This window comes from Sminthopsis crassicaudata, chromosome 5 (assembly GCF_048593235.1).
Source record: "Sminthopsis crassicaudata isolate SCR6 chromosome 5, ASM4859323v1, whole genome shotgun sequence".
Taxonomy (NCBI): Eukaryota; Metazoa; Chordata; class Mammalia; order Dasyuromorphia; family Dasyuridae; genus Sminthopsis; species Sminthopsis crassicaudata.
Window position 1 is genome coordinate 26,475,098 of NC_133621.1, and position 27,411 is coordinate 26,502,508.

The window sequence follows — 27,411 nt, forward strand, 5'->3', positions numbered from 1 at the left end:
ACAATATACACAAACATATGCAACATATACATATGCAAATATACATACAAACAAAATACACAATTATGTATGGACAAGCTATTGACAGGATAAATTGGAGATAATTAACGTAGGGAAAGCACTAGAATTAGATGGAAAATACTAGGACCTATATCCCTGGGTTGTATAGGGATCAAAGAAGATTTGTAAGGCATTTTTCAAACCCTAAAGTTCTGTAAAAAGCATCATTATTATCAGTAATAATTCATTATTAATTAGTCTTACTGGCTGCTAATGCCTTCTCTTCCTAAACTGCCTGGTATTTCTTTATATTTAGTGTCTCTCTCTCTCTCTCTCTCTCTCTCTCTCTCTCTCTCTCTCTCTCTCTCTTTATATATATATATATATATATATATATATATATATGCATATGCATATATAGGCAGCATGTTATAGCACATACTGTCAGCCATGAAGACCTAGATTCAAATCTTTGTTGTGATGTGTCTTAGCTTTCAGTGACCTAGGCAAGAGGTATCAAATACACAGCTCCCATACATGCACTGGAGAGTAGATCAGATTAAACTATAATCAGAAATATTTAACAAAATAAAAATACAAGAGAATATAAATAATATTCCATTTAAAAACTAAAGCAATACTGACCTTCAGGAATTCATATGTGCAAATTAATGGCCCCCATTTCTTTTTAGGGGACCATCCAATGATATTAAACCACTGATTTAAGTAACTAAGACTATAAGTAGTAGAGATAGTGCTACATGCATTGAGAGGCAGATTTTTCTCATCTGAGTTCCCTTTAATCAATGAAACCTCAAGTCCAGTCTCCATTTCCTCTGTTTCTATAGATACATGAAAACAATTGTTAATTGACTGATAATGATTGTGTAAATGATATGGTGTTATTTTACACATCTTGCAGAGGCAAGAACAAATACCTCACTCTACACTTTTCCATTGTCTAACTATAATCCAAACATAAACCACAGATTAAATTGTTGAGTTAATAGAAATCTGAATAGAAACTGGGACTAAGTCTTGTTTTATATTTTATTCCCCATGGCTCCTAGATCACAAGAAGTGCTGAAAAATACACTTATTTTTTAAAAATTGATTTCTGAATCTCCAATAGCTTTCTATTCAGAAATTAGCCAGGATTTCTAAATATATACATAGATTTACATATATTCACAGATGTAGGATACACACTTTTTAGAAAGATGTGCTTTTACATGATCAGAAAAATAAGTCTCATCTATAAGAAAGAAAATAGTATCTAATAGCTAGGAAAAAATAGGTAAGTATCTCAGAAAATTGTCACATGATATTAAAAATCTCAGTATTGTAACATTTTAAAGTTCTCTCTTGATTATGGAATTATACAATGTTATAGTTGGAAGGGACCCTAAAGCTGAAAATCAGTCAGTCAAGATTTAAGCATCTCAAGTGTCAGATGCTGTGAAAAGGACCATCCAGTTCAACCATCTTATTTTACAAAAGAGCAAACTGAGGCAAAGGATGGTCACACAAAGTCACTCAAAGTGACTTTGAATATCACAATAGGAGTGTTGGACTGTCTCTCAAGAACAGATGGTTAAGATTTCAGTGTGTCCATTTATTTACCTTGGAAATTGGCAAAAAGAGAGTGATTTATTGTTTTACTGATTTCTACACTTATAAAATACTGGAGAAAATGTTAATAACACAGATTAAGCTTAAATGTATAATATCCTGGATACTTTAATTTTTTTTTGTCTTTTTTTTACCCAGAGCTGACTGTCAGACATGTACTAGCACATGCTCTTCAATATAAACGTAGCCTTCATTCAATGGGCCCCTTAGATGATCCCTGCAGAGAGAGAAGGAAAGTAATTATTATAAAATGCTTCATTTTTTCAGTCCTTCACCCCTCATCTCCAGTCTTGTATAATTGCATCAGCAAGGAGAATTAATTGTCTCTTTTTCAAGTGGGTTTTCCATTGAGAGGCTCATCCTGACTTTGTTCTTGGCTTTCTCCTTCAGCTCCCTATCATTTCTGCCACTTTGAAATATCCCTACTCTTTACAGATCCATGTTTAGGGTTCACGTAAAAACTCCCACCATCCATCTATCTGTTTCATAAGGACAGCTATTGCACATAGTCGTGTAAATACATCTATCCAGAGGCTGACATAATTGCCTAGGAGAAAATGTAGCTTTCCCTCGCCTAAAACATGTAGGTTCCTCTTCAAAGTTCCTTTTGTCACTACACTACCAGAGGGACACTTCGTATCATCACAGATGATGGCAACAGACACAAACATTTATAGCCCTAATAGTTAAAAACTCCACTCAAGGCTATAATATCTATAAAGGCCCAGTTTCTATAGAGAGATTGAACTCTGATAAGAATAAACACATACAGTAAGAGATGGAAGAATAAATCTTGTGACTTATCTTTTTTAAAAAATTATACAAAGAACGAAAAATATTGGATGGCAAATATTTTGATTTCCACTTATCAGAAAAGACTTTTTAACAATAGTTATCAGTAAACACACCAAGAAGTCAATCTTCAAAGGATATGTCAGGAAAATGTTTTGGGGTGACCTTTAGTGATCAGAGAGAAAAAATCTTTCCTACTGGGGCCTTCTTGCAACAATCCAAATACTTTGAGTTTTGAGTAGTGGGTTCTATGATTTGATATTTAGCTAGATTTGAAATAGTATTATTAAAGTGGAAGTGAGAATTATTGCACTTTGAATGCTGATCAATATTCCTTAATCAGGCAAGATTGCCATATACTTATGGCATTGTGTTTTGTTTTGTTGCTTCTCTCCCAGATTATATCTTTTTTTAAATTTTTACTGTATTTATTTATTTTTAATTTCAATAGTATTTTATTTTTCCAATTACATGTAAAGATAATTTTCAACATTCATTTTTGTAAGATTTTTGAGTTCCATTTTTTTTCTCTCCTCCTTTACTTTATCCCCTCCCCAGATCAACAAGCAATCTGATATAAGTTATACATATACAATCATTTAAAATATTTCCACATTAGTCATATTGTGAAAGAAAAACCAGACCAAAAAGAAAAATCATGGAAAAGAAAATGCAAACAGGCCATCTTTTAAAAAAATAATATTGTATAGTCTCCCAATTATATGTTAAATATTTTCAGAATATATATACATATATATATATAAAATATAATATATTCAGGATTTTGTTAAGTTTTCAAAGCAAAATTCTATGCTCATATTTCTGTTTTTTTTTTGTATTCATAGTGCCTATCTCAGAACTTAGCATTTGAATGAAGAAATGATGAATGAGGAAAGATTTATTATGAGTTTCCCATGTGGTAGGCACTATGCTAAATCCTGGGGATACTAGCTCAAAATTCTGAGATTTTAATGGTAGGGGAGAAAAAAAACACCTAAGAGGGAGTTGGAAAAGTGGTAAGGCACATTATATATAAAGTAACATGGTTTGAAAATAGTGACTTGCAAGTGACCCAGAGGCAAGAATGTGCTGATAAATGTTTAACAACCAGCTCTCCAGGGGTAAAATCATAGGCATGACACACTTAAGCTTAATCTGCGTTCTTAACATTTTCTCCATCACTTTTTAAAGTCTAGCCAATCAACAAAATAAATCAGTCCTTACTTTAAAGTATATACTGATTATTGACATAAATAACTGACTAAATCACAAATAATTATTTTCAGCTCTCACTGAAAATTTAACAATCTTATTTTCCTGTAGGCCTGGGCACACACCTTTGTGGAGGTCTGCTTTCTAGAGAAATAAAGTGAAAGTTCATCAATTAGAGCCCAGGATGGAGTTCAAAGACCCAATCATAAGGTGATAGGGAGAAAGGAAATAATGGCCAGAGGATAGGTGCCATGCTTTGGGTAAGGCAGCCAGCATTTGATCTATATATCCAGTCTCAGACCCTCCCCTGAGTTCTACTCCACCATGGTTGTTGTTTTGGTTACTGTTGTCCAGTCATTGGGTCACATCCAATTCTTTGTGACCCCATTTTGTGGTTTTTTATTTCCTTCTCCAGCTCATTTTACAGATGAGGAAACTGAGGCAAACAGGGTTAAGTGACTTGCCCAGGGTCATACGGTAAGTACCCGAGGCCAGATTTGGAGTCATGAATATCAGTTTTCCTGTTTCTAATCCCAGAGGTCTGGCCATTGTGTCTCCTAGCTGCTGTGCAACATCTCCTACTCCTATAGACATCTCCAACTCCACACGTTCAGAACAGAGCTGATACCTTTCTTCCCAAATATTCCCCTTCCCAACTTCCCTATTAGAAGGCTGGGCTCCATCATTTTTCTAGGTACCCAGGTTTTCCATCTCTCTCATTCTCAACTCATTTATTCACTTTACAAAGTGTCAGCAAAGCAAATCATTTCTAACTTCATGACAACTCACAACGTCTTACTTTCTATCCACTCATATACCCACCCCACTTGCGTGTGCTCTCCAGTGGCTGTCTGGCTGGCCTTGGGGCCTCCATTCTCTGGCTGGCCTTGGGGCCTCCATTCTCCACCCACCCCCCCGCAAATCCAAGGTCTGACTATTTCATGCTCCTATTGAATGAACTCCCATGACTCTCCATGACCTCCAGTTGCAAATACACAATCTTGCAGAGCTAATCTCTTCTCCACTTGGCCTCTTCCACCATTTTACTTTCATGTTTTTCTCTCCTATCCTCTCTTTATACAGACTTCTTGCTCTTCCTCACACTGGCTTTTCCTTTGGCCATCCACCACACCTATGAAGCTTCCTTGCTCACCTCCACTTTGGCTAAAACTCAGCTCAAATCCACAGCAGGCCCTTCCTAGTTTCTTCCTTTCCTTTCCCTCTAGTTGCTTCTCTCCCAGATTATATATTTTTAAAAATATTTTCCTATTTTTTTAAATTTCAATAGTATTTTATTTTTCCAGTTACATGTAAAGATAATTTTCAACATTCATTTTATAAGATTTTGAGTTCTAATTTTTTTTCTCCCTCCTCTTTCTCCCCTTTCCAAATCAACATGCAATCTGATATAGGTTATACATATACAATCATTTTAAATATATTTCCAAATTAATCATGTTGTGAAAGAAAAATCAGACCAAAAGGAAAAAAAATTATGGGAAAGAAAATGCAAACAGATAAAAAAAAGGTGAATTTTTTTTTGCTTTGATCTGCAGTTAGCCTCCATAGTTCTCTCTCTGGATACAGATGACATTTTTTATCCCACATCTATTGGAATTGCTTTGGATCACTATAAAATTAAGAAAAGCTAAGTCTATCACAGTTGATCATCATATAATCTTATTACTATGCACAATGTTCTGGTCCTTCTCATTTCACTCAGCATCACTTCATGTAAGTCTTTCCAGGTTTTCCTGAAATCAGCCTGCTCATCATTTCTTATAAAAGCATAATATTCCATTGCATTCAACACCATAACATAGCCATTGCTCAAGTGATGGGCATCCACTCAATTTCCAATTCCTTTCCACTACAAAAAAGGCTACTACAAACATTTTTGCACATGTTGGTTTTTTCCTCTCTTTTATGATCTCTTTGGGATATAAACCTAGTAGTGACACTACTGCATCAAAGGGTATCCGCAGTTTGATAGCCCTTTGGGCATACTTCCAAATTGTTCTCCAGAATGGTTGGATCTTATATTTATCTTGAATGATCATTGTTTGCACCTTAACTGTAAGCTCCCTGAGGCTAGAAAGCATATATTTGCTTTTCATTTTATTCTTAGTTCTTGGCAAGGGTTCTGGTACAAAGTAAATGTTTAATAAAATGCTTGTTGACTATTTCATTCTAAATTCAATAGAGTGATAGGTTTAGATCTGGCAGCGACCAAGTCTAAAAAAAGAACTGAAGTTTCTTCCTTCCTCCCATCCTCGCTGCCAAGATAATTTTCCTAAAGCACAGATCATTCTTCTACTCAATAAAAACCAACAGTTTTCTCTTGCATCCAGATTCAAATATAAACTCCTCCATTTAGCTATCTAACCTTGCCCCAAACTATCTTTCCAAGCTTATTACTCTCATTCCCACACTTTATGATCCATAAAAATGCTGATACCTAGCATTTATATAGTCCCTATTACATGACAGGAACTGTAGTAAGTACTTTACAAATATCATCTCAGTTGATCTTCACAACAACTCTGGGAGGTAGGTGCTATTATTAGTCCCAATTTTCAGATGAGGAAACTGAGGCAAACAGTGATTTGTTGAAGCAAGCTAATAAGTGTTCAAATCCAGCTTTGAATTCAGGAAGATCAGTCTTTCTGACTCCAGGCTCACAATTCTATCCACTGGGCTATCCAGCTGCCCTTCATTTTGTCACTTATACAATATATTCAATTTCCTGTCTCTTTGATTTTGTAGGGGCTATTTGCCATGCTTGGAAAGCACTCCCTCCTCACTGTTTTCATAGAATTGCTAGCTTCCTAGCTTCCTTTAATATACAGCTCAAACATCTCTTCATCATATTCACTTGTAAAGTATTTAACTACTTTAGATTTATCTGAATCTATTCTTTTTATCTGTTCTGATATACTTTTTGCAATGTATATTCCTAGTGAGTAGAACTTGTTTCATTAATTGTCCTTATAACCCCATTGCCTAGTACAAATCCTGGCTTATGAAAGGCTTGTTGTTTGATTGATTGATTGATTGACTAGAGTGAGCTGCCCAAGGTAGAAAGTACCAAAGGCAGGATTTGAACTCCCTAAAGCCAACAGGCTATCTATTGGCTAGGCTATCCGTGGCATGTTCTATATATTGTTACCATGGCAATTAATGGGCCATTCCTTTTCTTTTCTTTTTCCTATCACAGAACAGAATAAAACGGAAAGATTTCTGGCTTTCCTGCAACCTTCATAGTAGAAAACATTGCAAAATTTTTTCTTTAAAATTGTGTTTTGTGTTTTTCTACCATGTTTAACATATAAAAAAATAATATTGTATATTCTCCCAATTACATGTAAATATTTTAAACATTCAGGATTTTTTTAAGTTTTCAAAGCAAAATTCTATGCTCATATTTCTGTTGTTGTTTTTTGCATTCATAGTACTTTTGTATTCATTGGACTACTTGCCATCTAGGGGAGGGCATGAGGGAAAGGGGGTTTTGCAAGGACTAATGTTGAAGTATTGTCCACACATATGTTTTGAAATCTAAAAATTTTAATAAAAAAATAAAATTGTGTTTTTATCTAAAACTTCTCTTCTAGATATAGCCCTCACCCCTGGCCCTTCCTAGCAAGACATCCCCTATAACAAAGTTTTTTTTTTTAATTAGAAAAAATAAATCTGTTCAGTAAAAACAACCAATGCATGAAGTATGTGCATGATAATATATACAGTATTTTATACCTACAATCCTCCATCTCTGCAGAAAGGGAGGGAGGCAAGTAATTCTTCAAGATCATAGATCTAGGGTGAAGAGTAACCTTATATGTCATCTTCTAGTCTGACCCTTCTTATTATAGATAAAGAAATAGATTCCCATAAAGCTACATGATTTCCTACAATTAGGCAGTTAGTAAGTGGGGAAATCATAATTTGAACTCAGATCCTGGGAATCTGGCTCCCAGCCTTGGGCCACTACGTTCTGCTGCCCTCGGTACCAAAGCAGAGGAGGATCCCACTCCATCTTTCGCCTTTTACGCTGCTTTTTCAATTACCAACGAACCTAATCAACACTCTGTCATCAGTTTATCCAGCCCACGTTTTTAACTCGGAAGAGCCTTCACTGGTAATCCAGCATATCCACCAACGAGCAAAACATGTCCTGGGCAGACCAGGGAATTTTAGTCCCATCTCCTCGTGGAGAACTGATACCGCCACTGAAACTGACAAGCCATGGATCTTCATAAGTCAATTACAATTTAACAGAGTGCTTTCTTTTCAATCAGATGCATCCATCATTCCTGGGAGTAAGTATCTCATTTAATTACAGCATCAAACCAAATAACAAGAGGGGGAATTTTAAGGCGTGTTGGATCAAGGGAACAGCTCGGGATGATGGAAGGATTCTGAGCAATTCCGAGTTTCCCTGTATGTTTACGAGATATATTTGCAAGCATTTTAGTGGACGGCCAAGGAATCCAAACTGGGTAATCCTCCTTACCCCCTTCCTGACTTCTTACTCCTTGTATGATCTTGAGGAGGTCACCTTTTTCTCTGAGATTCAATTCCTTCTGCTGTCAAACGAGTTGATTTTTATGGTGTGTTTCAGTTCTAAATCTAGATATGGTTGACAAGTCATGCAGGGTCTCTCCCAAGTCTTAATACAATTTTAAGCTTATTAATTTATTGAAGCTTATTAAAGCACGAAGACTTTTGGGAAACCGTGTATAACTATAGGTATCTAGTTGGTCCAGTAGATAGAGCTCTGGACATGAAGTGAAGAAAAATAATTCAAATCTGACCTCTGACACTTACTAGCTGTGGGATCCTGAAAAAAAAATTGTTAAACATCTATCTTAGGTTCCTCTACTGCAAAATGGAAGTAATAACAATATCTCCTTCTAAGAGGATCAGATGAGATATTTATAAATCACTTAGCACACAGTAGGTATTATATAAATGCTTATTTCCTTCTTTTCCCTTCCCCTTCAATAATTCTACTCTTCAGAAATAGTCACATTAATTCACATTTAGTATATTTCACTTCAAGAAGTATATAAAACACACACACACATATATATATACACATATTTATTTATATTTATGTACACATATATAACATATTGCTAATATATTTATGTATAATATAACATAATATGCAGATACACATACACACACACACACACACACACACACACACACACACACAATATGGTTGATAAAAGCCCTCAGTCATCTAGTTGTAAAAATAATCTTTGTGGAGGTAAGAAATAACAGCCCATAAGATAAAATAATTGTGGTTTTAGGTCAGTGTGTTTCCTAAAGTTGACCTCATCTACTATTAAAGAAAGCATCTCCAGATTCTTCAGGAGCTTGTGATTAAGTCTGTGTGAATCTGCCATACTGAAGCCCCTGCTGGTGGAGGGGAGCTCTGTCCTCGGATATTTCCCTGGGATAGGGCACTTCTGTGAAGGTCATCACTTCTTTCCATCACCATGAGTGATCGACTCAACAAGAGGTTCATATTGCACCAAATACTTTCAAAAATGATTCATGTTAATGGCATGTCTCTGGGGATTGATGGTGAATAGAAGCTACAGCTAAAGCTTAAAAAATGATTTAGCAATATGAGAGCCCACAGACCCCAGAGCTCACGTCGACACAGTTGATGGTAAACATCAAAGAATAAATACAACGAAAAGTCATAAAATTGGATAGACAATAAATCTGACAGTTCAAGACCTTTTGGGGGCTCGAATCATAAAAAACAAAATTACTTACGCAGGCATTCCTCGATTTTTTTTTCTTTTTTTTACCACACATCTTTTACAGGGTAGTGAACTGAGGACAGTCGCACACTTCTGACATGTTGCTGCAGTTTTCAAAGACAATAGCTTCTGTGAAAAAGAAAAAAAAAGGTATATTAAAGGCTCAAATTAAAGAAATGTTCTTTTTTGCTCATAATGCTGATTGCTTCCTGAATTGGGAATTTGTCTGGGACTTTTGCAACAAATTCACATTTTAAACCATCTGTTTTGTATCTTGCCATCACTGCAGTGAAACCATAATGAAGAAGAGAATACAAACACAAGTATCAAAGAAATGTAATTGAAAAAGAAAATAGAGTAGTTTTATGGAGAGATCAATAGATAACCAATGGGCAGTTAGCATACATGCCTTTTGCTTTTTCACGATAACAAGAGACTCAAGGAAAGACCCCAGTTAGTTGGACCTCGACATCCTGTGGCAAGTCCAAGAGAAGATATGAACAAAACTGACAAAAATGAAAGAGTTTTAGTATTATTGGAGGGAATATTTTCAATGATGAAATTATGGACGTGTTGAAGAATTAGAATACGCACATATGTACTGGTTCACACATCCATACTCGGTTTAATGGAAAGGCACTAGACCATATCTCAGAAAAATAGAGATTTTTTTTTAAATTTTTAAACATATTATGAACTAGCTCCAATTGCAACTAGAGAAAGAGAAAGGGAAGACCAATGGCAATGCGGGGCAGCAATAGTGAAGACACAAAATTCTAATGAACATGGACCTTCTATCTATTTCTGCAACTAGAGCATGCAATTTAGCCCTTACAGAGAATGTATCATATAACCCAATTAAAAGATTAAAGTCCTTTGTTAAGATATTAGGGTGTTTCAAGGAGTGGTAGCACATGCCTATAATCCCAGATGCTGGAGAGCCTGAGGCTGGGATCAGGCGTGGGCCCCCTAAATCTGGCACAAGGATTGGGAACCAGTGAAAGTGGACTAGCAAGCTGCCTTTGGAGGAGTGAATGATCCTAAATTAAGATAAGGAACAGGATAAAGTCCCAAGTGTGATTTATAAGATAACTGAGTTTTTGAGTGAACTGCATTTCTAGCTTGAAGAAGATGGAAGAGAGAGGGAAGAATGGAAAAGAGAAGATGGAAAGGAGGAAGGAAAGAAAAGGGAGGAAGGGGGTAAAGAGAGGAAAGAAAGGGAATGGAGAGAAGGCGAGAAAAAGAAAGAAAATAGGTTGTCTCTAGGCTCTTCCAGCACATCCCATGTACACACCTATGTAAATGAATAATAAATAAAAATTTGCTGTCACATTGAGTTCTTGCATTAAAACACAGTTTACCCCTGCACTCGGAGATCCTGCTGTTGGTACTTCTATCTGTTACCATCCAATTGTTTCACCCAGACACTAGACTCTGTATTCAGCCTCAGAGTCAGAGATGTAACTAGGGAAGAGTAATCAGGCCTCTGGTCCAAGGCACTAATGCTTTACTCTAGTGCACTTGAAACAATTGCATTTAGTACACAATTGCAAAAGTAATTAGCTAAAATAAGAAACTCCCAAAAGGTACACTTTCTCCCCCTGGTGGCTGTACTTCCAATGGGTTCCTTCCTGGACTCAACCCACCTTACTTATCCTTTGACATTTAGCAATGGCCTATCAGATTTGTCTTCCCAAGACTGGACATTATTCTGGGTTCTAAAGGTACCTTTTGTATTTTTAAAAATGACTTTTTTCGAAAGGTTCTAGGCTTAGGTTTCAAAGGGACAAAGAATATCAACCCTATGGTTAGCAATATTCTAAGCTAAATAAACCTTTACAGTCTCTCCTAGAATCTTAAGCATCATTTCGTTTATTATAATATATATAATAAAATATATATCATATATTATATTATATATATAATATATATTACATATATATTATATATTATAATATAATAATTATAATATATATAATATAACATATTATATATATTATATATAATATAATATAACATATTATATATATTATATATAATATATTATATTATATATAATATAATATAACATATAATATATATTATATTATATATATTATATTATATATAATATAATATATATTATAACATATATGCAGTATTATAAATACTGTATTTATAATAAAGTGTTTTCTTAGTTCTAGAAACTAACTTAGGCTTGGTGCCTGAAAAAAATGTAAACAATCAGAACTACTCCCAAAATGGAATGAGCAGCTCCTTCTTCTATTAAAATACCTCTTTGTCATTATAGTCCACTTTCTTTTCCCTTCTCCCACCTAGTCACTGACAAAGAAGTGGTTGTTCTTCTTGGGGAGTCAATTCTCTATGTGTTCAAATATCTCTCTCGAATTTTTAATATAATAATAATGTCCTTAATCAATTGGTTCCTTTTTTTTGCCAGACTAAATGACCTTTAAATTCCATTCCCCCAGTACATTGTGAGATCCTTAAGTGAATGAACCACGTTTTTTGCACTTTCCTTTTTAATCCTCAAATCAAATCACAGTGTCTGGCACATAGTAGGCCCTTAATAAACATTTGTTGGCTGACTACTTTCTAACTTGGAGATTCTATGTGGAATGTGACTTTTAGGAATCTGTTCTGGGCCTGAGCACTTGCTGATTGAGGTCAGTTTCCTAGAGATTCTTGCCCATTCTTGGAACCATCCAGGGATCTTGTCCATAACTTGGAGCTTACTATACTAAAGCCTCTGTTCATTGTATTCAGGAACCAAGAGCACCCCTTTGACCTTTTAGGCCACTGAATTGGCTTAATTTTCTGGCTTCAGATATATGTTGAACTTGTAAAATATTTTCCATGTTCTGCTGTCACATCAGCCTTTTAACCTCACTATAGCATTTCTTCCCTTTTTCTTTGACTACATCTAAACTATCTAGGATTTTAGCAGAGATGTTTATATAGAAGGAAAAAAATCATTCTATGTAATAAAATTGGATAAGACCATTAGATGAGAGTATAAAAATTTTATCCAGTGGATATGGATGGTCATTAAACTTCATGGTCAATCTAATTCTTAGCGAAGGGTTTATCAGGAAGCACTTGGAACACAAGATACTCTTCTGTCTAGATCCAGAATTTACAGACAGCTTCCTGAAATAGGAATGACTAGGTTCAGCCTAGAACATTGCCCATCAAACCATCTAGGTTATCTAGATCCTATTTACCTAATTTGTTTGACAATCCCAAATATGCATACATTTACTCCACCTGGAAGTTTCCTGGCTACTGTAAATTTTGATGGGATCTGAACCTGTCTTCAAAACAGAATTGTAAAGTCATTAAAGGAAATAGGAGAATACAAAAGACACTGTCCATAAAGACAAGAGGAACCATGATCAAATCCTCTCTATGACATTTACTATCCATGTGACTATGAGCAAATCATTTAACTTCTCTGAACCTCATATTCCTTGTTTGTAAAATAAAAGCTTTAGATTAGAGTTCCCTGTCAGGCCTATGATCCAATTGTTCAAGGGAACAAACACAGAGAGAGGGATCCTGATTAAAAACTAAAAAGTAGCTCTTTTCTCAGAAAAAAAAAATTAAATACAATAATGTTCATTCCCTTAAAACACAAAAACAGTCCTCTTTCTTACAATAATTCATTCACAGGTTGGGGACTAGCAGGGCTTCTCTATGGTCCCTAAATTTGGAAGTATCCATGATATCTATCAAGTACATTTCCAGGATATCAGGTGGAATTTCTAGGGCATGAAAGATCATTCTATTCTTGTCATTGCCTTCCCTCCAGGTTCAGAAAAAAATAATTGGTTTATAGGTTAGAACAACTCAAGTCAGATGGATTACAGATTTATAATTGGAAGAAGCTTTAGAAGAAATCTAATCAGACCCCCCATTTTATAGATGAGTAATCCTATCCTTTGAAGGATTAAGTGAACTGGGAGGTGAGCCCAAGTCTTCAAACTCCAGATCCAGCATCCTTTTGTCTATTCCATTGTGCCCTAAATAAGCATACTTCCCCAAAATCTATAATTGATTACTCCAAAGGAGGAAAAAAGGGAGGGAAGGAGAAAACTTTGGAACAAAGTCTTATAAAATTTAATGTTGAAAAAGATCTTGATATGCATTTGGAAAAATAAAATATGATTGAGCAAAAATAAAACAATATTACTCAATTTTTTATCATTTTAAAATTTTATTATTGGTCTTAAGAATCAACAGATATAGGCAGATCAGAAAGGTTTTTTAAATTCTTCTTTTAATTGGGTAAGAGGCAAAAGTATCTTGCATATAGAAAAAATGGTGCTTGTCTTACATTATTCAACTATATGTCATGATAAGGCTGTAGAACATTCAAAGAAGGGCAAAGAAGCATGGTGAGAGTGAATGTCTGAAATAAAATAACCAGCACTAAAGCATAATGACATATTTAGAACACAAGGAACTTAAAGCTGGAATCGGCCCCAATTTCTAGCAAGACTAACTAATTGTGCTGCTCATGGTATTACAACCAAAGTGACAACTTTCACACACGGCAAGAGGCAGAGAGATTCAAGAAATGTCTTCCTTTTGAATCTAAATATATTACTGAAAGATAGGAGGCCTTGATTATAGTGAAGAGAGTGCTGGACTTGAAATCAAGAACCTTAAAGAGGTTGTCCAACCTTCAAATCCCACCTCTGAGTCTGAGCAAGTCACATAAACTCACTAAGCCTCAGTCTTCTGATCCTAACAATGATGATAATAATACCTGGATTACTTACCTTATAGAGATAGTGGAAGGAACAATGGACAGAATGTATATAAAGTGAAATTTATATCTTAAAGTACTACACAATGGTTGATTGGTGAAGAAGTTTGGTTGGGGGAAAACGGAAGTAAACAGATAATGTTTTTAGTGAGAGTTACTTGTGATAATATTACAGAATATCATATTTCTTGTATAATACTTGTATAATTCTTGTATGTATAATACATGCACATTTGAAATTTATGCAAATGGATACCTTGAAGAACTCTTGGTACAAAACATTTAGATACATTTTAAGCAAGAGATTTAACAAAGTATACTAAACAAAGTAAAAGTATACTACATACCATCTTGCTGTAAGGAGGAAATAGATGACAGGTTTAAGCAGATTCTAAAATTAGTCCAAAAGCATAATTTAGTAGTAATGGTGATTTTCTGACTCCCCAGATATCCGCTGGAAATCTCTTACATATATAAAATCATACCACCTGATAAATTCTTGATGATAATTTCATTTTTCAAAAGGTAGAAAAGTAACAAAGAAAATATTCTGATGAATAAGAATTGTTTGTTCAAGTTGAAATGATAAAGTCAGAGCCAAGATGGCAGAGAGTAGACAGGTCTTTGAGCTCTTCCAGCCTTCCCTCAGATCAACACCAGATCAATCCTCTAAACTGGTTTTGAAGTGACAAATATTTGGAGGTCAACAAATTTCTAGCAAAAAAATATTTTGAAAGAACTTCAGGAAAGGTCTATCTAAGTTGGGGGGAGCAGACTAGTTATGAGATCTCCAATGTAACTACAGAAGGCAAATTGTGAGTCCCTGAACCCCAGTATAGTACAAGATTTGGTCATGCCCACAAAGCACAGGAAGGAACCCAGCAGCACAGGTCTCAGAGCAGCATGATGCCCCTATGGCTTGTAGAGAAAGCTTGGGGTAATCTCTCTTTTGCCTTAAGAGCAGATGTTAAAATGAGCAAAAATCTAATCATAGATAGCTTTTATGAAAACAGGAAAGAACAGACTTCAAACTTTGTGGACACTAAAGGCAAAGTGTCCCCAGATGAAGTCTCAAAGAGTTTTATGAATTGATCTTCATCTCCCAAGGCTCTCTTGGGAGAATTCCAAAAAAAAAAAATCTTAAAAGATAGAAGAAAAATGGGGAAGGGAAACAAAAATTTTGAAGGAGAATTTGGAAAAGGAAACATAGAAATTATATGAAGAAAACTCCTTAAAATAGATTTAACAAAATGGGAAAAGCATATAGCTCTATAAGAATAGAGTTGACAAAATGGAAAAAGAAAACAACTCCTTGAAAAAACAGAATTTGTGAAATGGAAAAAAATCCAATGAACAAAACAACTTATTAAAAAGTTCAATTGGCCAAATGCAAAAGGAGATTTTAAAAAAGCTAACTGAAGAAAATAATTTACTAAAAATTAGAATTGAACAAATGGAAATGAGTAACTCAATAATACACCAAGAATCAGTCAAACCCCCCCAAAAATGAAAAAAAATAAAAGAAAATATAAAATACTTCATTGGAAAAATAACTGACCTGGAAAATATATCTAGGAGAGAAAATCTAAGAATTATTGGATTAAGAAAACCAAGATTTAAAAAGATAAGGAAGAAAACTATATTTTGCCAAAGAGTACCATAAATAATAAAGTAATATTAGTAGTAAATATATATGCATCAATTGGCATAGCATCCAAATTTCTAGAGGAGAGGTTCAGAGAGCTATAAGAAGAAATTGACAGCAAAATTATAGTAATGGGGGATCTCAGCCTTGTCTATCAGAACTAAATAAATTGAACCACAAAATAAATGAGAAAGAAGTTAAGGAGCTAAATGAAATTTAAGAAAACTTAAGTGTGACACAGCTTTGGAGAAAATTGAATGGAGACCGAAAGGAATATACTTTTTTTCTTGGTGGTACATGCAATCTACACAAATAATTGCCATGTAGTAGAGCATAAAAGCCTCCATATCAAATGTGGAAAGGCAGAAATAGTAAATGAATCTTTATCATGATGGAATAAAAGTTACCTTTAATGAAGAGTCAAGGAAAAATAGACCAAAAATTAATTGAGAATTAAATGATCTTATCCTAAATAATAATTGGGTGAAACAACAAAACATAGACACAATCAATATTTTCATCCAAGAGAGAATGACAATAATGAGGCAATGTATCAAAATTTATGAGATATAGCCAAAGTAATTCTTAGAAGAAGTTTTATGTCTCTAGATGCTTATTTGCATAAAATGAGAAAGAGAAGATCATTGAATTGGATATATAACTAAAAATGCTAGAAAAAGAACAAATTAAAAACACCCAATTAAATGCCAAATTTGAAATTCTAAAAATAAAAGGGGAAATTAATAAAATTGAAAGAAACTATTGAACGAATAAACAAAATTAAGAGTTAGATTATGAAAAAAACCAACAAAATAAACCTTTAGTTAATTTGTTTAGAAAAAGGAAAGAAGAAAATCAAATTATTATCAAAAATGAAAAAGGTGAACTTTCCACCAATGAAGAGGAAATTAGAGGAATAATTAGGAGCTATTTTGCCCAACTATATGCCAATACATATGGTAATCTAAGTATAATGGATGAATACTTAGAAAAATATAAATTGCACAGAATAACAGAGGGGAAAATAAATTACTCAAATAGTCCCATTTTAGAAAAAGAAATTGAATAAGCTATTAATCAGCTTCCTAAGAAAATATCCCCAAGGCCAGATGGATTTACATGTGAATTCTACCAAACATTTAAAGAACAATAAATTTCAATATTATGCAAACTATTTGGAAAAATAAGGAAAGAAGGAATCTTACCAAATTCATTTTATGACAGAGATATGGGGGTTGGCTCAAAACAAAGAAATGAAATTATAAACCAATTTCCCTAATAAATATTGATGCAGAAACCTAGCAAAGAGATTACAACAGATTATTTCCAGGATAATACATCATGATCAAGTAGGATGTATATCAAGAATGCAGGGCTGGTTCAATATTAGAAAAACTAATAGCATAATTGACTATATTAATAACCAAAGTAACAGAAATCATATGATTATGTCAATAGAAGCAGAAAAAGCATTTAACAAAATCTAACACCCATTCCTATTCAAAACACTAGAGAGTATAGAGGTTTCCTTATAATGATCAGTAGCATCTATTTAAAACCATCAGCAAGCATCATATGTAATAGGAACAAACTAGAACCATTTCCAATAAAATCAGGGATGAAACAAGATTGCCCACTATCACCATTACTGTTTAATATTGTATTAGAAATGTTAGCTTTAGCAATAAGAGAAGAAAAAGAAATTAAAGGAACTAGAGTAGATAATGAGGAAATCTATCTCTCTTTGCAGATGGTATGTTATACTTAGAGAATTTTAGAGAATCAACTAAAAAACTACTAGAAACAATTTACGACTTTAGAAAAGTTGCAAGATACAAAATAAATTCACAGAAATCATCAGCATTTCTATATGTTACCAACAAAGTCCAACAACAAGAGGCACAAAGATAAATTCCAATTAAAATCATTGTAGATAATATAAAGTATTTGGGAATCTATATGCCAAGACAAAGTCAGGAACTAAATGGTTATAATTACAAAATACTTTCCATACAAATAAAATCAGATGTAATCAATTGGAAAAATATCAATCCTCATGCGTAGGCTGAGCTAATATAATAAAAATGACAATTCTACCTAAATTAAGCTACTTATTCAGTGCCATATCAATCTCCCAAGAAATTATTTTACAGAGTCTGAAAAAATAACAAAGTTCATATGAAATAACAAAAGATCAAGAATTTCAAGGGAATTAATGAAAAAATGCAAATGAAGGTGTGGCCTAGCTGTAGCAGACCTAAAATCATATTATAAATAGTCATCAAAAACTTGGTGCTGGCTAAGAAGCTGATTAACTAATCAGCGGAATAGGTTAGGTTCCCAAGACACAACAGTCAATGAATATAGTAATCTTGTGTGCCTAGTTTCTGCCATACTAATTTCCAATTTTCCCAGAAATTTTTGTCAAATAGTGAGTTCTTATTCCATATAGATGCTGGAATCTTTGAGTTTATCACACACAAAAAGTACCCATACTCTGATGACAGATTATGAAACAATGGGCATACCTTGGCTAGCTCTAGACACTGGGCTAGTGAATCACAATCCTACCTGTTTGAACCACAAAGACTCACTTCCATTTTTGGTGGATAGTGTGTGCAGCATAGGAGTGACAGATTATAACCCACATTGTAGACTTCATTACCAGACCAGTTCCTCTTCTGAACTTCTGTTATCTTTGAACATCATTATCTTCAGACACCTCTGTGTGTCATCCTCAATGTCTCACCATCCAGCTATTTCTGCCTCCACAAAATTTGTTCTCTTTTTTTACTCACATGCCCACCATTTACCTTCAAACTGAACTATTATAAAGGGTTCCTAATTGGTTTTCTTGCCTTATCTGTCCCCATTACAATATATTCTCTACACATCTGCCAAGTGATTTTCCTAAAGTGTAGGTCTGTCCACATTACTTTTCTACTCTAAACTTACCTCTGGGATGAAAATTTACTTTTCTTTATCTTATCCTCTTTTAAATTCATGCTTTGTATAAGATTTGTGATATACAAAAGTATTGATTCAGTAATAACATAGTAATAATTACAATTAACTAAATATACCTACATTGAGAGTCAGGTGAAAAAGAGTGATGGTGTAAACAACCAAAAAGTTTGGAAATCACTTTCTTGAATCTTATGATAGTAGATTTCTAAAAGTTCAGAGAAAGGGCAGGGAGAATTCTTTGGTCTAAAATTCTACAGGGAAAGTCAGCTTAATAGAGAAAATGTGCTCTCAAGGATAAAATTCTGATAAAACCAACACAAATGATTCTAATGAGTTATTAAAAGGAAAGCTATCTAAAAAGATCAATGTGACTGCATAGGGAACTCATTGACTAAATCTGATTGTAGAAAGATGCATATGGGAGCAAGGAGAGGTAATATGGTGAAAAAAGCAAGCAGAGCATGAAGACTTAAGAATGATGGGAGAAATGGTATATTCAAGACAGAGCTAAGGCTGATTATTAATACTAAGGAAAGTGAAACTGGTGCACTGTGTGTGTGTCAAGGTTTGTGTTTGAGCTATATTGGTAATAACTAGAAGATCAAAGACTATATGGGACTGATGTACAAGCCAAATAGAATAATGATAACCAATAACCCCAAGACAAACTCCCAGGGATTTTCATCTTCATGGGGATTAAGTATGCCCCCAGCTGTAAGGGCCCAGAGGCAAAGCCCCATTCACCTCACATTATTTGCAGTGATTTCTCCACATATCTGTCTCTGTCCCCTTTCTATTCAACTGTTTTCCAATGACACAAGCAACAAAAGTGATATATGCTTATAAAGTCCACAGACGACACAAAATTTGGGAGAAATTGCTACCTTACTAGAGATATCAGAATCAAAATCTAAAATATGATTTTGATAAGCTCAAAACTACTAAGATTACATAGAATAGGGACAAGTGAAAAGTTGTATGCTAAGCTTAAAAAAATAGCTTTAAAATACAAGATGGAGGAAATGCATTTAGAGAACAGTTCATGTGAAAAGCAAAATAAGCTTTAATTTGACTGAACAGATGAAAGGGTGATGTGGCAGCCAAAAATGCTGTGATTTAGGTGATGTCTAAAATGAAAGGAGTACTCTAATGGACATAGCTCTTTTCAACAATGAGATGATTCAGGCCAATTCCAAAAGACTTGTGATGGAGAGAGCCATCTGCATCCAGAGAGAAGTCTGTGGAGACTGAATATGGATCACAACATTATAGTATTTCTACCTTTTTGTTGTTGTTTTCTTGCTTTTGTCTCTTTTTTTCCCTTTCTGATTTGATTTTTCTTGTGCAGCATGATAATTGTGGAAATACATATAGAAGAACTGCACATGTTTAACATATTTTGGATTATTTGCTGTTTAGCAGAAGGAATGGGGGCAAGGAGAAAAATTTGGAACACAGGGTTTTGCAAAGGTGAATACAGAAAACTCTCTTTGCATTTATTTTGAAAATAAAAAAGATGATTATTAAAAAAAAACTAAAATGAAAGGAGTAGAAGATTAGATTTTTTTCTGCTTGGATTCAAAGGGCAGAACCAAAAGCGGGGGTGGGGGGGTAGAAGCAAGTGATCAATTTAGACGATATCAGGAAAAATTTCCTCACAAGAAGAGCTGTCCAAGGTGAAATGGACTGCCTCAGGAGATAGTGAGGGCTCTTCCTTGGAGGTCTCCCTATAATCTGGGATGGCAACTGGTTGGATGCTACTGTGGGGATTCTACTTGGGTATGGGTTGAACTATGTGACCATAGACATCCCTAAGCATGGGGTTATCCTTCTGCCATCTCTAGGAACAAATAGTGCCATATAGGAAATAAGAATTTACTGGACACAAGATTTAATTGAATTAGGATTTAGTCAATGGATCATAGATTTAACACAAATGAATTTTGGAAGTTTCATACAATGCTCTCATTTTACAGATGAGGAAACTGAGGTAGGGAGAGATTACATGACTTGACCAGGGTGAGAAAATTAGACTGTAAGCAGGATTTGAATTCAGGTCCTCCTAACTCCAAATTGAGCATTCCACCTGCCAAGCTATACTGCCTAGGAGGGAAAAAAATGTGATTAAGCATCAAAGAAGTAGATAAGTGATTGGGTATATGTTTATGTCGAAGCATGTTTCTGTGCATTGACCTGATGGAGTGCATATCTCCAGCAGGATGTAAAAAGCATCAAAATGATTTCCATATTATCTCCAGTTCTGGGAGATCTATTTCCTGCTGCCTCCTTTAGTGTGCATGGCAAAAAACTGACTCTCAGTCAACAGGTTTGTCTATCAGTTTGTTGGGTATTTATGCCTTCTCCCTGACACAACACTCTCTAATTTATGGACTACCCCTTTTGGCACTCACTCCTATTTCAAAGGAAAATGGCTTGACAGTTATTTGAATAGTTCCATAAGGGTTTGGGCCTTTAAAAAATAATCGATGCCAGATCTTATGAAACTATGATTGATATAGTTATAAATTTAAGAAATGAAACCCAAGCTCCTTCTGCAATAACATTTGGGCTTATGTATTAAAGCAAGTCCATTTAGTCTAGGCAGGACATCTTCCTTCTCTTTTTGATGAGAAGGGTTTTCATTCTGAATTAATTGTGAAGCTGTATTGAGAATCTCTGCCTCTGCTGAAAGGTTTGGCTGCCCTGAAATGAGCCATTTCAAAGTCTCTCTTTTATATCATTGCCTTTTTTTCTCCAAAACCTCAGTCCATTCAGATTGTCACAGCTTGACAACCTCTGGCATTTGTCACACCTTTTGGAAAGTTTTGTCTCTCACATTGGACGTGAGTTTAGCCAAAAGCGCTTCTATTGATAACACTTTTTAAAAAACATGACAGCAGCTCTGTCTTAGAATAGTAATAATCACTTAATTTGTCTAGAAATATAAACATAAGTGTTTTTAAGATCAGCAGAAGGAAAAAACTTGCAGAGAAAGGAAATATTCCTGGAAAACTCTGTCCTGACCTCTGTCCCACTCTTACCTAACTAATAGGGTTAAGGGTTAAATGGAAAACTGAAATGTAGATGTAAGGGTTCCCCTAAATAACCTTGGAATTGAATTTCCCTCCTCTTGTTTAAGTGACTGTTTTGGTTATTCTTTGTATTGTCAGCACTTAGCACAATACTTGGCACATAGTTAGGGCTTCATAAATGCTTGTTGACTGAGTGAGTGATGTTGTCCACCCCCCAAAACTATCTACTTTTGCCTTCCAAAGTGTTGTCACTATTTTTTCTTGAATTCATAGTGGGTTAAAGTCATATTCTCTGATCCATGTAGGGATTCTGCCTGTGCCATCTCCATGCTCTCTGCTTTAAGAAATCTGGGTCACTGATAGCCTACCAAGGAATGGGAAATGAGAAGGAAAAACAGAAAAATCCTACATCCACAAGCTGGTGGAAAAGGGTAATAAACTTTTAAGGTTGGAAATTGCCTGAGAATAGATAGCACAGTTTAGTTCTGCCTAGCCTATGCAAATAGGATGAATATTTTTATGCAGAACTACCAATGGCTTTCATATTTCATGTCCCTCTCCATAGCTCTTGGGAAAATCCTAGGACACTAGGATGAAAATAATCATAGCCAAGGTTTACATAGGGCTTACTATGTGCTAAACACTTTACAATTTGATCCTCAGAACAACCTTGTAAGGTAGCTGTTATTGTGGTTCCATATTATGATATGAGGAAACTGAGGCAAGCAGAAATCCAGTGATTTGTCCAGGGTCACAAGACTAGTAAGTGTCTGAATTAAATTTGAATTCAGGTCTTCTTGACTCTAGGTCCAGCTCTTTATCCTCTGTGCCATCTAGTTGCCATCAGGGAAACTTTCACCATCTAAAAGATAAATGGTTATTATAATCATGATGGCTAAGTATAAACAAACATTAGTCCAAATATTAGTTCTATAGTATGGCCTTAGGCAAGTCACTATACTTTTTTGAAATACAGTTTTCTCATCTGATCATTGAGGGATGATCCACTAGATGCAATCCCCCAATTTTTTTCTGGTTCCAAATCCTATGATTCCATCACATTTCAAGTCCCATCAAACCATTTCTTTACTACCTGGGTGTGGTAAGGACAGGATTTGCTTTGTGTGGCAGGACCTCCTTTATTCACTTTGTACTTGCTTCTCTCTGCCAAGGCACTAAGGAGCCGAGGCTTTGCTGGAGAGGAAGACTTACCTAGCGAATTGGAGACTATTCATACTTCTGGACTTATAGTAGTCTCCTAACATAGATTTCTCTTTTTTTACTTTGCTTCCCTCCCCACTCCATTTTTCCTGCCTCCTTGGAGACCATATGACATTTGTACCCTAGGCAGACACTCCAACAACTAATAGATTAGGTTCATCCTTTAAGGAAGGTAGGGAGGAGTATAATATTTTTAGTTTCTAAATTTGTCTAGAATCAGGTCATTGTCAGAGTATACTGCTTATACTTTGGTCATCCTCCTCAATCTCCCCCATTAGAAACAACTAGATTCAATATCAGCTCATAGCTGAACTTTTATCTTTGCCTGGATGGAATCAGGCCATCTATGTGCCTTCTCAACCATTTCCAGACCATAACACTGAGCTTATCCCCTATCCATTTGCCAATTCCCCTTTATGTGCTGATTTCCCTAATTAAATGTCAGTTCTTTGTGGACAAGTCATAGTTTCTGTGAGACTTAATTTCCTCAAATGCCAAATGGGGTAATAGTTTCACCTACCTCCCAAGGCTGATGTGAGGCTTCCTTATATTTTCATTCTCAGTTTCTTTAGGAAAGTGACTGGAACAAAGTAAGAAATTAACAAGTTCCTTTTCATGCATTTATAAGATTTTCATTCTGGGATGGTAGGAAGCTCCTATTGCCTCTGGATGATGTTTTCCTACCTTGTATCCTTTTTTAACTTTGAAGTTAATTCTTTTAATCTCTCAATTAGTAAAAATGTTTTGGGGATTACATTTTATGATATAGGAATATGTCATTAAATTTTAAACTTCCAGCCTGAATCATGTAGGAACCTTCCTTAGCACTGGTCCACATTATTGTATGATCCTGGGTAATTTCCTTTCATCTGTGTTTCAGGTTCTTCATATGCAAAATAAAGGAATTGGGCTAATTAAACCTCCAATGCCCCATCCATATTTCAATCTCTGTTTTTATTATTTCCCTACTTTCCCTGATTGCAACTCCTCTGAGTAGAATAGCATGGCAGACTGGAAATAGAACTAAATGAAAAGCACCAAGACTTGGATTTTGGCTGAAGCTATTCCACTAACTAGACGCGTGATTATTGACATGTCAATTGACCTCTGAGTCTTGTTTTATTTCACTATATAATAAGGATGTTGGATTGATTCTCCTTAAAGTCCCTGTTGGTTCAGATTCAAAGATTATACTATGTAATGTTCTGTTGTCTCCAGAAACTGCTGATTGCTCTCTGGGAGGAGATCTGCTGTCTCAACTCAATCCCAGACTCGACCCTTCTTCCCAGAGTAGACTAATTGCTTGCTCAATGTTGTCTTCTTTTATCCTCCCAGAGAATGGGCTTGTGAGAACTCAAGGGCTTGTGGGAAAATTACTTCAACCAATGAACTTGCTCCTTTTAAAGGTTGTATAAACTCCTTTTCATATGTAAACTCCTCCTCAGAAGTTCAAAGGGGTAAACTCCCTTTAAAGGTGGACCAAAGGTGTGAACTAGAGAATTGTTAAGTACAGATTTAGCACTTAGAACCTAACAATACTTCCCTTGCATCTGTTCTTCAGTATTTGGGCAAGGATAAGTCTATAATCGCATCTGGCAAAAAAAGAGGTTGAGTCAACAATTGGGGAAATATTATCATTTTGAGAGGCCTTGGTTTATTCCCTATTGGTGTTCCAAATACCTCTCTTACATGGGTGACTGTGACCAATAGACTTATCACCCTGTACCAAGATGATGATGAGTTTGTATAGATCAAGAATGGTTGCTCATTGGCTGATAGATAACCCACCTCAAAGCCTTTTGGGCCATCTCTGTTGGTATAGCAACGCAAGGTCCTCTGAACACCTTAACTGAACAATGACATGATACATGAGTGGAAGACATGGGGATCATAGATTTAGAGTTAAAAAAAGATCCTATGGGTCATGGAATCCAACTTTCTCTTTCACAGAGGAAACACCTGAAGACCAGAACAGTTAAGACAAGTCCACAGTCATACAGCTAGTAAATTATATTTGTGGGATTTGAATCCCTAATCTCTGAATTCTAATTCTAGAAAGTGAGGAGAAGGAAAATAAACATTTATTAAGCACTTCTTATGTGCCACTCATGGTACTAAGTGCTTTTATAAATATCATCTCATTTGAGTAGGAGACCTCAGGAAACCCAGGTTCAAAGCCTTAGTTTCCTCATCTGTAATCATGAGGATAATAAACAACTCTATAACAACATTGACAGAAAAAAAAATTTTATGTAAATAATATTTTATTTTTAAATTGCATATATAGTTTTCAGCATTCATTTTTATGAAATTGAGTTCCAAATTTTTCTCCCTCACTCACTCTCCTTCCCATTCCCCTCATTCAAGAGAGCAAGCAATCTATATAGATTATACATGTGCAACAATGTGAAACATAAGAATATTTTAATATCCTAAATCATTATACAATTTGTCTCAAAAGTTTTAATGTAGCTTATAGCTTTAACATTGTACTAAAGACTTTTGAAACAGTATAGAATTGCAATTTTCAGATACGATTCAATAATTCAATTCATTAAATGTTTATTAAGCATCTACCGCATGTCAGGCATTGCACTAACCTGTGTATGCAATAGCAAAGTTTCTTACACTGTGAATCACAATCCCATATGGTAACATAACTAAAATGTGGGGGTCAAAAATTTTTTCATTTGTTTATCAGTAAATGTTTTATTTGTGTACCTATTTTATTTACCTATCTACCCAAGATTGCATAAATTTTTTTAGGTAAAAAGGTCATCAGTGGAAAAAGTTTAAGAATCCCTGAGCTATAGACCTGACATAACAAAGAACAATAGTAATAAAACCATATTACAGCTTGTCATAGGGTCCAAGCCTTATACCATTTTAGAAATAAAAATCAAGTCCCAAACAAATTAACTGCCTTGTCTAAGGTCACATGGTACAGGCAGAGCCAAGCTTCAAACCCACATGTCCTCAGCCTCCAGATCTGTGGTCATTATATTCAGATTCCTTGACACTACATTTAAAAGCAGCCTGGGTTTTGCTAAATTTGTTTGAAAATCAAACAACTCACCCTTACAGCGTAATTCTTGATTCAGAAATATTGAGATCATTCGCCTAATTCTGATACTATAAACTGTGGAAGTAAAGCTACATGGAGGTTGTGACTATACAGGAAAAAAAGGAAGCATGGTTTAGGCCTAATAAAAAAAAATAGAAAATTTGGGAAATTAAACTCATTATTCCATACGCTTCAGTTATGACCCAATGCTTTTTCATTGCCCTTTTTGGGACCTTTCTTGTTTTGGCCATTTGGCCAGCAGAGTTATGGATTTTAATATCAGGTTCCTTTTCTGATCATGGGAATTATTCTGTCCAGCCCAACAGAGCAGCCCAATAAACCTACACAAATATCCTCACACGAAAAAAATCAATGAAGCTCTCCTTCTCAGCTTGTGATAGTCACTCCAGAGGAAAATGATCAGAGAAACTCAGAATTCTTATAGAGTAAGGGCCCGTCTTCTGATTTCCCCAAGGTTAGCTGTGGGGAAATCATGATGGACAAGAGTCAAGAGCTGCCCATTCCCAGCATTCTCAGGCCACTATATCAGATTGTGTAGCCCTGGACAAGTATCTTTACCTCTGGTCCATTTCACATCTGTAAAATAAGGGACTATTAAGAGTCTTTCTGATTACATCCCTGAATCTCACTGAACAATGATGCTGATAATAACAAATCCCATATTTCTGGCACACTAAGGTTTGCAGAGAGCTTTTTATCTATTACTTTCAAAAGAGTATTCCAAGATTCCATTTTTACTTTCCTTATTTTTTAGATGGGGAAATTGATGCTAGGATGTAGTGACTTGCCCTGGACAACACAGTCAATAAACATCTGAGACTGGACTGGAACTCAGCTCTACCTAACTTCCATTTCCATACTCTGTCCACTACCCTACAATGCCTCCTGTAAAAGAGCCATGGCATTGAATGTCATCCTCATCATTCCTCTGGATTTCTTTTTAACTCAGACTTTCTGTGACTCCTCCAAAGATTTCAAGACTACAGGACACTTCAGAGATTATCTGGCTGAGTCTCCTCATTTTATAGAGCAGAAAGCTTGTTTGTAATGAGTTTGAATGACTTGTTTCTATTTACATCAGTAGTTTATATAAATAGTACATGTGACTTCAGAGCTCCTTAATCTTCTATTCCACACCAGCTTTTTAAAATATTCCTTTATATACCCCTTTTTATACCCTTTCTGCCAACATTGACATTGGCTTACCTCTTTTGATGACCAAAGATTAGGAATGGGTCTTAGTGTTGCTCTTGCCTTCCCCTTCACCTCAGGGC

At 35.1% G+C, this 27,411-nt stretch overlaps 1 long non-coding RNA gene across 1 annotated transcript; it reads right to left on the reverse strand.

The window, feature by feature from the left end:
- Window positions 1-1,615: 1,615 nt before the first annotated feature.
- Window positions 1,616-27,397, reverse strand: LOC141542739 (uncharacterized). The gene is made up of 3 exons (XR_012482244.1): window positions 27,344-27,397; window positions 9,430-9,545; window positions 1,616-1,849 (listed from the first exon to the last, which is right to left on the reverse strand). It is a non-coding gene; the product is annotated as an uncharacterized LOC141542739 (long non-coding RNA).
- Window positions 27,398-27,411: the final 14 nt, after the last annotated feature.